This window comes from Falco cherrug, chromosome 7 (genome assembly GCF_023634085.1).
Source record: "Falco cherrug isolate bFalChe1 chromosome 7, bFalChe1.pri, whole genome shotgun sequence".
Classification (NCBI taxonomy): domain Eukaryota; kingdom Metazoa; phylum Chordata; class Aves; order Falconiformes; family Falconidae; genus Falco; species Falco cherrug.
In genome coordinates, this window is record NC_073703.1 from 2351351 (window position 1) to 2368160 (window position 16810).

The following is a 16810-nucleotide window of genomic DNA, read 5'->3' on the forward strand; positions in this document are numbered from 1 at the left end:
ATATTTTAATCTTTTAAGCAGACTGCATCTGCTATTGGTCCCTGCCCCCAAATATTTCATGCAGGAGTGGAAGCCTGGTAGCGTGGCAAAGCAGGGTGCTTTGGTACATCAAGCACCTCAATAAAAGCCTTTTTGGTAAAGATGAAACACCGTCGCTAAGGGTTGAAAGCTTCTAGCCTGGAGTTGAGCAAGTGTTTTCTTTCTCCAAAAATAAGAGATGAAGGATGGCCAAGACACGATGTGCTGGCGGTGTGGAGGTGCTCTGGCATCACATCAAGGTGGAAAATAAGTGTTCAGCCATGAAAAGCAGCGATGCTCCCCAGCTCCCCTCTTAGTCCTTATCACTGCAGCCTCCGCGCTTAGTTTTGGGCAACGAAAGAGACTGCAGGTGCATGGATTTAAGCCCATTTAGCAACCCTAATTAAAACAGTGCATCCCCCCCCCGCCTGCCCCATCCCTGGAAAGGGTCATCATAACTCGGCCATGACCTCGGCGGTGGTGTTTGACTGCTTTCCGCCCGGGGAGGAGCCTGCTGTCCTCTGCGGGACCCAAACCTAGGATAAAGTTAAGCCCGGGATTAGAGGCTGTGCTGAAGCCGGCTGGGACGAGTCCCCGCTGTCCTGAATCAGCAGAGCAGCTGCATGGGGAAGGCCGGCAGCAGACGAGGGGTCTGGCAGCTTGTGGTGCTGGATGCCAAGGGGATGGAGCTGGCTCCATCTGACTGGGCATCCATCAGGGGCTCACTGACCAGCCCTGGGCTGGTCCCCTGCATCTGTTAGCTGAGCTCTAGGGGATGTAAACTACGGTTAAATCTTTAGTGTAAATATTTGAGGTGGTGTCAGTGTTCACAGGGGGCTGGACTGAGTCCTCAGTGATGGAGGATGCAGCCCTCCAGGTGGTCAGGTTTGTTTTCTTTCCTAGGTGCTGGAGAATTATTATATATTTAATATTAAATACCCCCACAAGCATCAGGACAAGCACCTTGGAGTGGGTCAGAAGCCCCGAGCCTGGACCCTACCCCTCACCTCCCAGCACATGGCTACGGAGCATCACCTTTGGCTACCAACTAAGGGGTCGGTGGTGATGTAGTGCTGGTGTGGTGGGAGCTGTTTGCAGGCTGCTCGCACCAGCCCTGTTGTTAGAGACAGGGAGATGGTGAGGGGTGAGGGGTGAGGATGCTCCAGGATGGTGCAGCCATGGGGTGACACCCCCAGCTCGCCCTGCCTAAAGGGGAGTTTTGCCAAATGCGGGGCTTTTCCTTGGTGTTTTCTCTGGCTTCTGTTTACACATCAGCACTTTGCTCGCCCTGTCCTGCCAGCATAAGACGTGAAGGCCAAACCACCCTGAATATTTAAGGCAAAGATAAGCATTCCCCAAACACAGGGCTTTGGGGAATAAAAAAAAATCAACATGCCCCACACACAGAGCCATCAGTTTTAGCCTACTTCAGCGTTTCTGACTTTAAAACACCCATGGCCTGTCCTGCTGTGGAAGGAGCATCCTCATCCCCGGCAAACCTCATGCTGAGCTCTCCGCAGGGATGTCCACCCCCATTTAAAACCTTGCTTTTCTCTTCCCACTCCTCCATTAATGAGGCTGGCCCCTACACTTCCTCTATACCAGCCTTAAATTCTATAATTCTATAATTCTATAATTAACAGGTCAACGTGGTCAGTCCTATTCCAGAGGCAGAGGAATCGGGGTGGGGAGGGAGGCAGCAATTTGCCACATCGTGCTCCGTGTGGGGAAGGGGATGCGGAAAGGGCTGGGGGCTTTCCCTCTGAATTAAACCAACAGAAGAAAGAAAGAATAATATAATTAGGGGGGTAAAATGGCAGAAAAGTTAAAGCCACTCCCTGAAACTCAACCACTTTCATCCTGCAGGAGCTCAGCAGATAGATCACAGGCATTGCTGGGTCAGATGCTCTGGAGCTCTTCCAGGCCTGGCCGGTGTTTAAATAGAAAGGTTATGTACCTGGGAGATTTATTTCATCTTTTAATTGGTTGTTTGTTTACACGGCTCGGGAGCTCTTTGCTAATGTTTGCTTTGCTGGCTCACTCAGCTGCTGAAAATCCTGGCCGGCCGCGTCCCAGCCCAGCCGGTGTGCCGGGGGAGCTGCCTTTCGGCTCTGGCTCCTCGGCTTCACCCGGTGAGCGCCAGTGCTTCCCCGTGAGCTCTTCCCAGCCCGGAACCACAGGCACCTGGAGCGGGCATCTCTCCCATCACGCCTTCGCAGGTGTGCGGGAGGGATGGTCCAGGTGAGGGTCCACCACCCCCACATCTCCCCTTCCCTTTCCTTGTGGGCAGGCTGATGGAAAGCAGGAGCAGGGGGCCTCCTGGCTGCGGAGGTGGCGGGGATGGACCCCCCTCAGCTGAGCTCCAGGGCTCCCCCCTCTCCCGAGTGTCCTGCCAGGCCCCACAGAGGATGAAATGCAAAACACCGTGGTTATGAGTTTGGTTTTTCCCAAGCAGGTAGCAAGATCTCAGTTCTCTGCTGGTCTCAATCTGCACAAAGCTTCAGAGGAAAATCAGTTTTCTTCCACTGCAGCTCTAGTGAAAAGGGCTTTGGAAACGACCGGCAAAGCGCAACACTTTTCTCATACCTCTTTTCTTGGTTTTATCTCATTTTATGTTAATTTTCACCTTTCCACGAGTGGTGGGACTGCCTCCGCAGGCATGCCCAGGCGACGGGTGCCCAACAGTCATGTAGGCGGATGGCTGTGGTGCGAGGTGCCCACAGGCTCTTTGGCAGAGCAGGTCTCTGATGGCAGATGGGCTCCTCCACCCCATCCTTGGGGGGCACCCGCGTGGTTCAGGGGTGCCTCTTTGCCTCCCCACCCCAGCACTGGAGCCAACGGATCCCTATCTCAGCTCAGCATGCCTCCCTGGAGGGCAGAAGGGAAGCGATGCTCCCTGGCCTGTGCCAGCAAGGAGCAGCCACCCAGCCGGATCGGTGGGGCGAGCTTGGAAGGAGCGGCCCCAGGGGTGATGGGGAAGCCGCAGACGAAGGAGGGGATCATGCCCAAGATGAGCTGTCGTTGGCAAGAGCCCCTTGGAATTAGGAAGGCCGAGGCAGGTGTTTCCAAGGCAGGCGGGTTTGCTCCAAAAAACCTCCCAGCTTCTGCGGCAGATGGCCACCTTCCCGGCGGGGCAGCTTGCCCGCTCCTCTGCCAGCTCCTGCCCGCATGCATTGAACCCGTGTCAACGGCGGCCACATGTGTTTGGGAGGAGCTGATGGGTGTCACCGCAGGAATGGGGGGGTTGGGGGTATTTTGCATGTTTTTTGGGTTACAAATGTGTTAACGTCTGTTTTGCGCAATCAATCCATTTCTCAATCTTTGCTCCCTGCAAACAACTGGAGGTGAATGTGCGTTGCTTAACCGGGTAAATCAGAGCCACCTCTGTGCCTCCAGCCTCACCGACTGCACGTGGCTGCTCTCCTCTCCTTCCTCCCATCAAAGTCTGCATTACTAATGATAATTAAAACCGTGTTTGGGAGCAGTTTATTGATTTATCCTCCGGGAATTCTTTTTTCTTCTGGACTCCTGAACTGCTTCTCACAGGTGGTACCAAGATGTGTTTCCAGGTGACATGGAGAAGCACCTCCCCAGGTGCTGCCCACACTTTTTTGGGGGGAGGAAGATGATGGGGATGTTGGGGATGGCACCACCTTATGATCGTCCCATGCCTACCGTGGAGGCCATGACGGTGTCTCCAAGCTTTGGTCCATATGGCCGTGAGATTGGCCATGGGACATTCTGTGCTGCCTCCCCACCCTGTTCCCAGCCCCTCAGAGGCAGTCAGCACAGCACGGTGACCACTCAGGCCACTCGCTGACCCACTTGGCTTCACACATGCGGAGATGTTTGGAGCAGAGGTGAGGTCAGACCAGCCACCCAGGAAGCCTCTGAGGTGGTGCTATCCTGAGGTAGGATGAGAGGACCAAAGGCTATGGGGAATTTTGCCCTATTGCTCTAGGGTGTTGGGGAAAACATGTATCATGAAGTGGTGGTGGGAGAGCCACTGCTACGCTGGGCAATGCAGCCTTCTCCAAAAAAGTCATCACTACTTGGGGCTAAACCTGTTGGGGCTACAAGGTCCCATGGAGACCGAGGTGAAAATTAGGTAGGCTGGAGGCACAGAGCCACGGGAGCGGAGGGGAGAGGCCAAGCGTGGGCCCCCGAGGCATGTGATGTCCATGTGTTGCTTCTGTCCCAGCCAAGGGGATTTTCCAGTGACCTGGATACAAGCAGGGCACGCTCCATCCCTCCTGCCGGTCCTGGCTCAGCCAGCCCGGAGCCCTGCGGCACAGGAGCTCAGTCAGGCGAGCACCCCTGAGCCCGGAGGCATCCGCTCAGCCCTTGTGGAGACCCTGAGGGGGTCCCACACCTTCCCTGCTGCACCCTCTAATGAGGGAAATGCCCACAGAGCAGCGTTGGGAGGCGTCAAAGGATGCAGGTGCAAGTCCTGCAGGGAACCACACCAGGATGGATGCTCCCAGGTCGCAGGGATGCTGCACCCCAGCTGAGAGCGGCGCCCACGTCTCGGCTCCTTGGTCTGCGTGTTGAAATCAGGGTTTTTCTGTAACGTGAGGGCTGTGATGTTCCCCTCCGCGTCCTTGGAGGAGCAGTGTCTCGTCTGGCCGGCCTTGTGGTCTGTGAATCATGCCCTGGTGAGCAGAAATGACATCTTCAGGGCTCGCTCCCTACTCCCGTAACCGGCCATCCATCCCTGAGCCGTTGTGCCAAACCCAGGTGGTCCCCGTTGCCCCAAGCTCTCTGCTTATGCTGCCCCCCTCCCTCTGGGTGGGCTATGTGCTGTTATTTCCCAGCGTGTATGCCCCCTCCCCTGCAGAGCACCAGCCACGTGCTCCCTTGGAAAAGCCTCTTGCAAAACCTGAGCTCACAGGCTGAAACACGATGGCTTGCCGGCTCCTCGGCTTCGGAGCGTCCCTTACTGTTGCCATTTGCAAGGCCCTTGGTTGGGTTTTCGGGCTGTTGATGTTGCTGCACATCATTTATCTTGGTTTATCTGCTTCTTTGTGCCCTTTCGGATGTATTTGTAGTTTCTCTTGATACTTCTGAGGAGCAAACCCCAGGCGGCTCTAGGGCTGCTAAAACCCCTGTCCCACAGGCTGCAATGTACAGATCTCTCCAGAGAAGTATTTCTAAGCAAAAATATTTTCGTCTCAATAGATTTCTGTTTCTTTTCTTAAATGCTCTAGCTGTTTCTTCAAGGCATTCCAGCCCCAGCAGCATCCTGTGGCGAGGAGTTCCCCAGCTGAACGCACAGCCTTAGCTCACCTCTGCCGGGGCAGAGACCTGGCACCAGAGCATCACCAGTAATTTTCCACCGACTCTGTGCTGTGGAAATACACCCAGGCACGGAAAAAGCCTGGAAGGGAATAAAGAAGACACTTGGCCAATACAGCTTGGCCGACTCCCAAGTCAAGGAATGGCTTCAGGTTCATCTCCAGCTCCCCAGCAGCTTGGCAGGCTCGGCTGCCTGGGCTCCGCGTGGGCTGTGGGCTCCCTGGGGCCAGATCCTGCACCACCCCCAGCACTATATATGGGATGGGCCAGCTGCATTTTGCCGGGCAGCCGCCGTGCCAAACCCCTGAGTGCTCCTGCTCCCACAGCTCCTGCACCCGCAGCTTCGGTGCAAGACAAAAAGGGCGGTAAAACGGCCTTTTTGTGCGTTTGGGGGTTCTTTTTGGGTTTTTTTTTTCTTCATTCTCGCTGCAGAGCAAATGGGCTTGAGGGCTGCGATGGGAAGGAGGAGAAAAAGCTTGGCTCTGCTGCTTGTAGCTGAGCCCCACCAAGGGTGGTGGTGAGGGCAGAGCGTGCAGGAGTGTGGGGGCAGCGGGAGGTGGCGGTGGGAGGGAGGTGGCCAGCGGTCCCTTTATGGGACTGTAATTGCCCCAGCCAAAAAACGCATTAGCTCGATGAGTGAAATGAGGTTTTTACAAGGACAATAAGACGTTCCAGCATGCTGGGGCGGTAATTGCCTGCTCATGGCTCCAGGCCTCTGCGAGGAGCTGATCGTGCTCCTGCTGCAATACGGCTCCAGCCTGGGCAAGAGGGTCCAGACCATCTCCCAGCCTCCCCGCACTAATCCAGCTTACCTCACCAGTACAGCAATAACCCATCGGGAGTCATCCCCACCGCCCATTGCCAGCAGCTGGAGAGCACAAGATGTTCCCAGACAAGCCTCCCCACACCCTGCACAGCCACGGCAAACAAGAGAGGCTTCCCAAATCCCACGAGCATCCTTCCCTCGGCAGCTCCCTGCGGCAAACGCCCTTGGAGAGCCGTTGTCCCCTGCCCACCTCTGTGAAAACTTGGGTCCCTGTGCAAAGGGTGATGAAACAGGCTGGGAAAGAGATACCGGGGGCAAACGTGACCGAGGTCTGTAATACCGTGATGAGCCCAGAGCAGATAAATGAGGGGGTGATTACTCACTGCCTCTTGTGTAAAAACTAGGGTCATCAAAGGCATCCAGCAGCTGGCAGGTTCAAAGCAACCCCAAGGAGATGCCTCTGCATAGATTAAGCTGTGGAGCACTTTGCTGCAGGGCAGCATGATGCAAAAGGCTGAGGATGGCTTCAAAAAGCAACCCCTGGAAGAGAAAGCCACCCAGGACACAAGGACCTTCACCGGCTCGCTCTGCTGGGTGCTGCAAGGGAAGTAACTTCTGCTCACTGAGTTCTTATGTTTTCCTTTGGTCATATGCTCCAGCTGATGGTTGGGGAGAAAAAAACCCACCGGCATCTGCTCCCCCGGCTGATACTGAGACACCGGGCAGCACTCAGTCCCTGGGACATGCTGGCAAGGGGGGGCTAAGCCCTGGGGGGGGCTCGCAGCCCTGAGCTGGGTCGGGAGCAGGGGAGGGGTATTTGCTGCTGGTGGAGATGAGGGAAAGAGGATATCCCCATTGGCAAGGTGGCCGGAGGGAGCTGGAGCCACTGGGATTTCACCCCACGGGAGGAATGACTCAGTAGGAGCCAGTCACAGGAGCAACCACAAGGATCTGTTATCGGTGGAAAATCTGTCTCATGAGGGCATCAAAGCAGCTCCCTGCATGCCAAAAGAAGGGGGAGGGGAGGAAAAGAGGACAAAGAGGTGCTGTGCTGAGCACAGAGGGGTTTGTGGCCCTCCAGCCGGGCTGGTGCAGAGGGTGGTTGGAAGCCCCCTGTCCCTCCACTGAAGAGCTGCTTCTGCCCATCCTGACAAGCCAAGGGCTGGGCGAGCTGGGAGAGGAAGGTCCCGCTCCCTGACAGCCCCACCGAAGTCAAGCCAGAGCCAGCTGCGTGTGCGTTATTCACCTTGAAACTATGTGAGTAAACAGCGCGGTCTCCTCTTCCTGGTCCCACCTTGGCAATTAAGCTGCCTTTCTGCCGGCTGGAGGAGACCAGCCCTAATCCACCCCGGCAGATAAAGGGGATGGTCTTGCTCTCTCCTTTAGTGAGACCTCCAGCCAAACCACCCAGGAGAGGAAAAATGTGTAGCTCCAGTTAGCCTTCTGTGACATCCCCTCCTGCGTGGAGCTCCTTGGAGATGTCCCACTGGGAGGAAGGCAGCCCTTTCCCACCACTTCTGATGGGTTTATCACCTGTATCACACTCAGTTCTGGTCCCTCAGCCCAGCTTTAGGTACATGCAGCAACGTATGTGCCACCTCCATGGCACGGACACAACTCAGCACCCTCAGTGTTTGCTGGTGAAAACCACTTCCTAACCCAACCCAACGCAACCCACTGAACAGGTCCCACCTCACAGGTCTGCTGCGCTGGCTGCAAACTGTTCCAGAGCTGGAAACAGTGTGGAGCTGGAAATCAGCCCCTGTTTTTTTCCCTCTTGCCAGCTGATCTGTCAGCTGATCAGCTCCTGGGCATCTTCACCTCCTAATCTCACCAGTTATTGCTGGTGGAAGGGAAAGGGCAGGAGCAGATGGACAAAGGCAGGTTGGAGGTGGGAACAGAGCACATGGGTCTGAGGTGGTCTGGAGTTACTGAGGAGCAGCTCCTGGGCTGGGGAGCGTAATGCCCAGGTTGTTGGTCAGGCCCCAGGGGCCACATTCTGCCCAGTTGACTTCTGCCTCTGTCCCTGTGTCCCGTGGGTCCCGATCAGTGGCTCTACACAAGCTCCTGTCCCTGTGTGCCCCGGCTGTGTAATCCAGGCCGCTGGGGTGCAGAAGGCACCCGTGATCCTGCTGCTGGTTGGGAGATGCTCCCACCTCCTCCGTGCCCCTCTGTCTGCCTTCCCAGAGGAGGTGTCACCATCCCCAGTGCACGGAAAGCAGCTGAGGAGCTGAAAATCCTCCAGCCCAGCTGGCAGAGGCCACCTCCATCCTCCACAATCCCAGAACCCGTGGAGAAAGCAAATGACTGCTTGCTGGGACCCTTGTGAGCCTGTTTCTCCTTGGACCAGGCAGCAGTCCTGCCTGGGACAAAGGAGCCTTCGCTCCTGGTGAGGACATTTGGTGCCATGTTGTGTCACTGCCTCAGGGTCTGGTCCAGGTAAAGGGAGGATGTTCACCTCCATCAGCTCCATGGAGAGCCTGGTCCCTCAGTCCACCCATCCTCTCCCATCTCCTTCGACAGCAAAAAAAGCCCCGGGGCAGTGCAAGCCCGAGCTGCCTCCTTAGTCATCGCATCAAGTTCATTTGTGGCTATAGGTGGCATTTCCGAGGCAGCCAAACCACAAGTTTAGCAAGAAATGCAACCCTCAGTTGCTCTTGAGAGGGTGGAAGGCATCAGCGAGCTCAGGGGTTTCTCTCCGGGAGCAAGTGGGGCCGGCACGCTGCGGCCACAGGTGGGGGGAGAAGGGGAGGAAGGTCCACGTGTTGCTGAGGTTCAAACTGGGTGACCTCAACCAGAACAGAAAAAAGAGTAGGGGGGAAAAAAAAGGAGAAAAAAAAAAAAAAAGAAAAAAAAAGAAGTAAACAAATCTGGTATGAAGAAACTGCAACTTCCTCAGGCTGTTCTCTTGCAAGGCTTACCCGGAGTTACATCATGGTGCTCATTAGGTGCCGGCAGCAGGAGCCTGCAGCCCCAGCCCAGCCAGCAGTGCCCCCCCGGGACCCCTCCAGCCTCCTGGGGTGCCTTTCTGCTGCCTCTCCTGCTTCCCCTGCCCGGGGGGTTGGAGCCCAGCCGGCTTGCACAGGGGGTCCCATAGGTACCTCAGCTGATCCCATGGAGGGGACCCCCCTTGGCTTCTTTGCCCCAGGGCGGCATGCACAGCCCCTCGCAGCCCCCTAGACTGGCCACTGGGGCACAGTGGTAACAGAGCCGCTTCCCTGCCAGGACAGTGGGTCCCTGGGGATGGGTGCTGCTGCGGGAGGATGCGGCAGGTCTCCGTGCCCCTCTCTCTGGTGGGCAGCCTGGCTCCCGAGCATCACCGCAACCCTGCACGGAGACTGCGGTGGAGTAAGGGGTAAAGGCTGGAAGAGCCCTCGGAGGTCTGCACCTTCAAAGGATGGTTTCATAGCTCACTGCCAGCCTCCCCGGCAGCTCCAGCTCCGGAGCCCTCTGCTGCCTGAAGGGAAGGGGCTGGGCAGCATCATCCCTGGGGATGTGGAGACCCCCTGGCCAGCAGCCAGGCCAGGAGGGGGTGGCACCCCAATCTCAGCAGGCTCCTGCAAGCAAACAGCCACCACAGCCACACCAGCAAGGCCAGCTTCCCAAAGAGCTGGAAAGCCTGGAGCCATTACCCCTGCCCAGACCAGGCAGCCCCAGATCAGCCTGGCTTGGGCATGGGAGCAGCCAGATGCCGTGCCAGCCGGCACAGGGTCGCTGAGGTGCCCTGCCCTGTGCCACCTTCCTGATGTTAGAACTGAGGCCAAACCTGGATAAAAGACCAGGGCGGTACTGGGGGAGGATGGGGACATGGCTCCATTGATTTGCAGGGTGCAGCAGAGGAGGGGAAGGGTGGCGGACTGAGCTCTGGAGGGGCTCATCCTGCCTGGCTGGGGGCTCAGGGCTCTGGGAGGCTGTGCTGGCCAGGCTGCCCCCTGCCACGGGTGGAGGAGAAAGCTCTCCTGCTCCCTGGGGGCTTGGGGAGCAGCCCCAGGGGGATACCGTGCTGGTGCATGGAAGAGTGGTGGGAGCAGGTCCCACAGAGGGACCTGGCTGGATTTTGGAGCCCGGGGAGGTGAAGAGTGCTTGGACATGGGCCTGGCTCCTGTGTGTGCATGCTCATCCCGATGGTGCCGGCAGGGAGCTGCACGGCTGCTGCTAGCCGGAGCAGAGGGCAGCTTGCCAGCTTCCCCAGGCTTGCTTGTGGCCACATCCAAGCCTTTTTCAAGACCACAGGTCTATTCCTCACTGCAAAGCACTGAGCAAGGTGGTTTCCCTGCCCTGCTTGTGTAGGGCAAGGCCTCAAGGACAAGAGTCCGAGCACTGTTACCCAGATGAATGGAGACAGCCTGATGAATGGAGGCGTGTTAGAACTTGTAGGGCATAAGCCCTGGGAATAAAGGAACAAGTTAACAGCAGACTCTTGAGCCATGGTAGACGGACAAAGAGGGACAAACGGCAAGATAAGGGAACGGATAGTGCTGATGAGGAACGTTGTTATTCATGAAAGTCAAGTAGGAAAAAAGCCCCTAATCTTAGAAGAGATTGTTGCTAAGATAAAATAGACTAATCGGTACCTATTGTTTAAATGATGTGTCTTAGAAGACAACCAATCTGTGTAGTTCACGCTTAAGATTTAACCAATCAGTGTCTAACATGTAGAAGGTAGAAACGTATATTAATGTAAAAGAACCACTAATAAATCCCGTCTCATATCGCGGCATGCTTGCTCTCCTCCTCTTCCTCCAAAGCAGGCTTTGGGGAATGCTGGGGATGTCCCCAGAGATGATGGGAGCTGGGTGCCCAGGGAACAAACCTGGGCAGGGAGCTGTGCCTCCAGGCTGGAAGGGCAGGATGCGGAGGTGGCGAAAGGAGGGGAAGCTCACAGGGGAGCCCCGGCCTGGGGATCTCTGCTCCTGGATGTGGGATTCCTGAGAAAACCCTTTTCTCCTGGCCCAGGAGGCTTGATTTAAAGAATCAGTCACCAATATTCGAGTGAGCGGAGGTTATCTTTATTCGGCAGAGCTGGGTGCATGGGGGATCGCTCCACCAAAGTCATGCACCCCGAGGGAACCTTTCAGCCCCCTCTTTATACAAGTCACTCATGTCTATTCATTAACTTTCCGGGAACTCATTAACATATCTCACACCTGGACAATTAGCACATTCCCATTCAAGGACCTGGTATATCTTCAAGTTAACAACTTTAACATACCTTGTGCCTGGACAACTAGCACACTCCCATTCAAGGATTTAGTATATCTTCAAGTTAACAACATTAACATACCTTGTGCCTGGACAATTAGCACACTCCCATTCACCCATTCAAGGATTTAGTGCATCCTCAAGTCAACAGTAAGGGTCTCCTCAGATAAACATGAGCACACCGTTCTTTAAATAAATCATATATGGCCCATTATTCAGGCTCCTCTGCTCCTGTGCACGCCCTAGTGCTGGGGGGAAGCTGTGCCATGGGGCTGCCCTGGATATTTAATGGGTTGCTGGGTTTGAGGTTGCTTCTTCCCCGCAGGCAGGGAGTGGGTGAGCCACCCCTGTGCCCGTGTCCTGCCCGCCAAAAGAACAGGGAGTACGTCTGGAGCATCCCCCAGGCAGCCCCAGGACTCCTCGCGGCTGGAGCATCCAAACATGCCAAGGCCGACCAAGTCCAGCTGCCAGGCTTCAGCACCGGAGCTACAGGCTTCCAAGCCCATGTCATGATGCCAGAGTGATTTTCCTCGGCTTTGGATGGGTTTCATCAGCCTGTGAGCTGTTCCAAGGGGCAAGTGGCAGCTCAGCTGCTCCAGCCACCTCTCCGGACTCGCCTGGGAACATCCCAGCGGGAGGATTTTGGGCACAGGCTGGAAGCAGGGCACTTGGCAGCCTCACCCCATCACGGATGCGGCCAGGCTCCTGGCAGCCCTGCCCCAGGAAGCCTCCCCTCCGCCGAGGGTGCGGAGAGCTGTCAGGAGCCCTAATTCATTGCCTCCCCAACTGCCAAATGGTGGCTTTGTTTTTGCACTCAAGAAAGAGAAGAATAAAGAAGGGGAGAGGCTGTGTTTTGCAGGACTGTGAAATAAACCCACTGCAAGCTCCACCACCCAGGGAAAGGTGGCAGCGGCAGGACCAGGTGTCCCCGCGGCTGCCTGGCTTCTCCCTCCTCATGTTCTCCCCAAGGGTTTCGCAGGGCAAAGCATCCCGTGCTGGGAAACACAAGCAAAAAGAAACACCAGGACTTTTTTTTTTTTTTTTTTTTTTTAAAGTGGAGGAACGGCGTGTGAATGCAGAAGCAATAATTCAAGCAGGAACACGGAGCTGGAGAGCTTTCAGCTCCCAAACTCTACCCAAGCCTCGGCAGTTTGCTTTGTGCTGCTCATTCATCCGCAGGGTTATTTTTGTTTTCCTCCCCCTGGGAGAACAGGATTTGTTTTGTTTCCGACGTCCCTTTGAGAGCAGCTCGCTGAGGATATGGTTTAGCAGAGAAAAACCCTCTTGGCCAGCCGGGTCTGGCCCCATCCTGCCTGGGGCAGAGGAGCAATGGCACTTCTGCCGCCGTCACATAGGTGTTGCCCATCGTCTGGGTGGGAAGGTGATGTTTTATATCCCTTGGGAATTTATACCCACTCCGCTGTTGCTGGGGGTTGGATATCTCATTATTTACAGATAATTATCTAGAGATAATGAGATACCTGAGTCTATGGTTTACTGGGTCTTGTCTTTATTGCTTTCCTGGGGCAGTGAGTTGTGCAAGTTGGGGTTTTATTTATTTGCAGATAACTGTAGGCTCTGCTGTGGTGTAAATCAAAGTTTTGAAAGAGATGAAGCTGGCAAAATGTTGAGCAAGCAACCAGACCTGCCTGTGCCTTATTTTCTCCTAATTCATCCTGAAAGATCATGTCATCATGGGTGGAAGGAGCTCCAGAGCAAGGAGGGCTGGGAGAAGCTGTAAAGCTGTCCCCTGCTACCAAACAACCCTCCTGGGGCATTTCCAAAATCTCTCAGCCCTCGGAGCATGGAGTCTGACTCCCAGGACTGGGAGAGGTGTGGGACTGGGTGCTGCTGGGGATGCTCAGGTCTCCTCCCCGCACTGCAGTGCTCGCCGGGGCTTGGAGGGAGCCGACAGCTCTCAAGGCTTCAGTTCCATCTTGGCACTGCAAGAAACGTGCAGGAGGAGGAAACTCTGACCTCTCTCTTCTCTGCAAGTGTATTTTAAACTCAGAGACCCTGGAATCTGTTGGGAGCCCGCCCTTACAATCCTCCATCCTCCCCCCTCTGGCTTCCCCACCACCGCTCCATCCCTTCATCCTTGCTTTCCTTTCCTTGCCATCGTGATGTGAAATGCAGCCCCTCTCCTCCAGCCAGGCTGAGCGTGGGAAACAGGCAAAGTGGAAATTAAGACCGTCTGTACAGCTCTCTTACTCCAATTAGCTCAATAATTAGAGCCTCATCAAGGATGTTGCTGCCTCCAAGGATGTCTCCAAGGCGAGAGCTGCTAACAAGGCTAGGAAGTCCCTGGCAGAAGCCCTGGGTGCGGTGGGATGGGATTAAAGCCACCTCTTGTCCTCTTGGACAATGATGGGTGTCCCAGATTCCCCACTGCACCCAGGGGATTTGCCTTCATCCCATATGGGACATGCTTCATCCGGAAGAAGAGGACCCCATCATCCTCTCCCCTCCAAAATGACTCCTGAGCCAAAAAAGCCATCACATCCTGTGGCGGGGGAGGCTGTGCAGCTGCACAAACTGAGATGTCACCCTGCAGCCCCCCAGGCTGCCGCAGCACTGCTCCTGCAGGCAGGCTGCCGCTGGGAGAGACCCCCAGCCGGGGGGCAAATCGCTTACCACCTTCCCACGTTGGCTTCTGTTGACACCAAGCAGAAATTAAAGAAATTGCCGTGAAATCTCCCTGGCCGCTTGAGGAAACTGGAGACAACTGTTGCCGAGACCCCAGAACGGTGGCGAGCGCCTCTGCAGACCCCACGGCCACCTCCCGGCGTCCCCCAGGAGGGCAGCCACAGGGACACCGGTATGGCAGGCATCTCCCGTTCTCTGTCTGGGCTTCGCTGGATGCTTCGGGGGTTGCTAAATGATTTGAGGAGGGGAGAGTAGGTTTCTCATCACTCCCTAAGCAGCTGGTCCCGCCCCAAAGCCTGCCTGGACAGTAGAAGCAAACCCGAAGCCTTTTGGGGAGGATGCTGTATTTCAGAACCTGGTAGCTGTGGTGCTCATGGGCAGTGGGTGGCCTTTAAATCTTACCTCTCCTTGTTGCCCAGGGATCAGCTAAAGCCTACCACAACTTTGTGAGGAAGCAAATGAAAGAGAAGGGGAAAAAGAAGAGGGAAGAGGAATAAAGGCAGGATGCTCCTGGACCAATCTGCCATGGAAAGAGATGGGCAGGGATCTGTCCCCTGGTTTCAGGAGCCACCTGCATCTCTATGGGTCCTGCCTTCCTGAAGGGGGTTAACTCCCCCGAGGGGCTTAATTAGCAGCAGGACAAATTGGGAAGCACCAGCTGGGACAAGAACCAGCCCTTTTTGGTGTACGGGAGAAGTGGCGTGGCTGGGGCACAGCGGTGGCTTGAACACAACACGTTGCCTGGAGGAGGGGGGTGATGCCCAGGCTCCCACCCTGACCCCCTCACCCCGTACCTGCAAGGGGTGAGCCCCAGGAGTGGGTGTCCCCCCTGGGCACGGCATTTGGGGACCTGTCCCCGAGCTGGTGCCCTGGAGGCAGCGGCAATCTGAAGCCGGCAGGTTTCCTGAGCCGGGAGGGAGCCCGGGCACGGCAAACCACAGATCAAATCGCCCAGGCGATGAACCCAAAGATAGACGCCATCGCTGCTGAGGCTGAGAAGCCTCAAAAAGAAAATTGAAAACCACACGGATAGAATTTGCCTAATTCAGTCAAACCCTCACCTGCCCGGGCTCGCACCAAACCCGCTGGGCTGCCTGGGGTCCCCATCAGTGTCCCCGAGCCCCCCCAGGGACTCGCCCACCACGGAGGATGCTGCTGGCTGGAGGGGCAGAGGGTTTCAGCCGTGCCCTGTGTGCATCAGAGCCGGGAATCACCACCCACCTTTCCCCAAAGGCTGTATTCCCAAGTGTTTGTCTTAATTAATTTTTTTAATTTAAAAAATAATAAAAATTTTAAAATAGTGGTTTCTTCTGAGGCTGGTGTCTACTGTGCTCATGGTGCCGGCAGGTTTGATGCTTCAGCCAGGAGCAAGTTTGTCACCACTCGGCCGATTTCAGTTGCTAATGAGGAGATGAATCACGCAGGAAGTCAAGAGAGAAGGAAATTCACAGCAAAAAGAAGAAAACGGAGCAGGTATTTGCTCAGAGGACAGGTAGAAACCCCCCTCTCTGCTCTAGAGAAATGTGACTGACTTATTTCAAGACGGAGGTTATATGGGAAATAATGTGTGTTTTAGAATAAGTCATCACAAAAACAAAACATCCTCTAGATATTAGAGGCAGCTGCCATCAAAACCTCATGCCACATGTCACAGGACTTAAAAAGACAAAAAGGATATTACAGAAATTACAGATTTAAAAAAAAAATATCAGATTGAAAACCAGGGAGAAGATTTTGGTGAGACTGAGTTTTGAGAGTCCAGCTGAACGAGTGGCAGCAGAGATGTGTCCAAACGTGGGTGAGGAAGGGTGTTGCTGGCGTAAAATTAAGCAAATGTATTAACCAGCTCAAGCTTCAAGGGATTATCTGCCACGTCGCATGCATCACAATTCTGTCCAGCCAGGTAAAAATTAACACCGGGGTTTTTTTTATGACCATAAAACCAAATAATCAGATTTACTATTGTCCCATTTGCTCATTGCAATGTATAACCATTACATATTACATACTAATATATAGCATCTCATAATTAAATATATTATAATGATTATACAACTGCATTACAATTTGACCAAAGAAAATACTACAGCAGCACATGATCAATGAACTCCAGGCAAAGCAGTCATGTGTAAACAGCAGAGCTAAGGGACTGGAAATTCAGAGCCAGCTCCTCCCAGCGACTTATTTTCTTTGCAGGAATCAACTGCTGCTGCTACGAACCTACTATAAATTAAATAAAACCATAAGGGGAAAATAGTGGTTGTGAGGCCACAGAGGGGGGAATTCAAACACTGGCTTCTTGGTCTTTGTTTAACAAGGTCCTTAATCACCTGTATTAATAATTAGGCACATTCCTAAGCCCTGTGCTGAATTGGGGCCAAAAAGAGTGAGCGGCTTCACATATCCCCGTGAGCTGGGGCTGGGATAGAGCCTTCCAGAAACCATTCATGTAGCCCGCTCCCCATCAATAATCACGGCGTTGCCTTTACATTTAGTAAATGTAAAGCTCATTCTCTTGGGAAACCTCCAAGGGAACCATTTCCCTCTCCTTTCTCCTGGCACCTGCCATCTGAAGATGCTCGGAGGGTTCAGTTGGCAATAAAACTGTGCTCAGGTGATGCTGTTTTGAGACACCTCCATGCTGCACAAGGAGAAACTTTGACTGTATTGGGAAAAAAGGCTATTCAAAAAGTAGAAATCTTTATTTCTCACTTAGAAACCTTTATCTCCCTTGTCCTGTAGGAGCTGAGCCTCTGCCACCACTTCCCTCCATGGCCTTGAGCAATTCACTTCATCTCACAGCATCTGTGTCACTGGGTTAATCATATTTACGGGCCTTTTATGAGGGTTAATTATTAGTTGGGGAATGTTTGTGTAAACCTT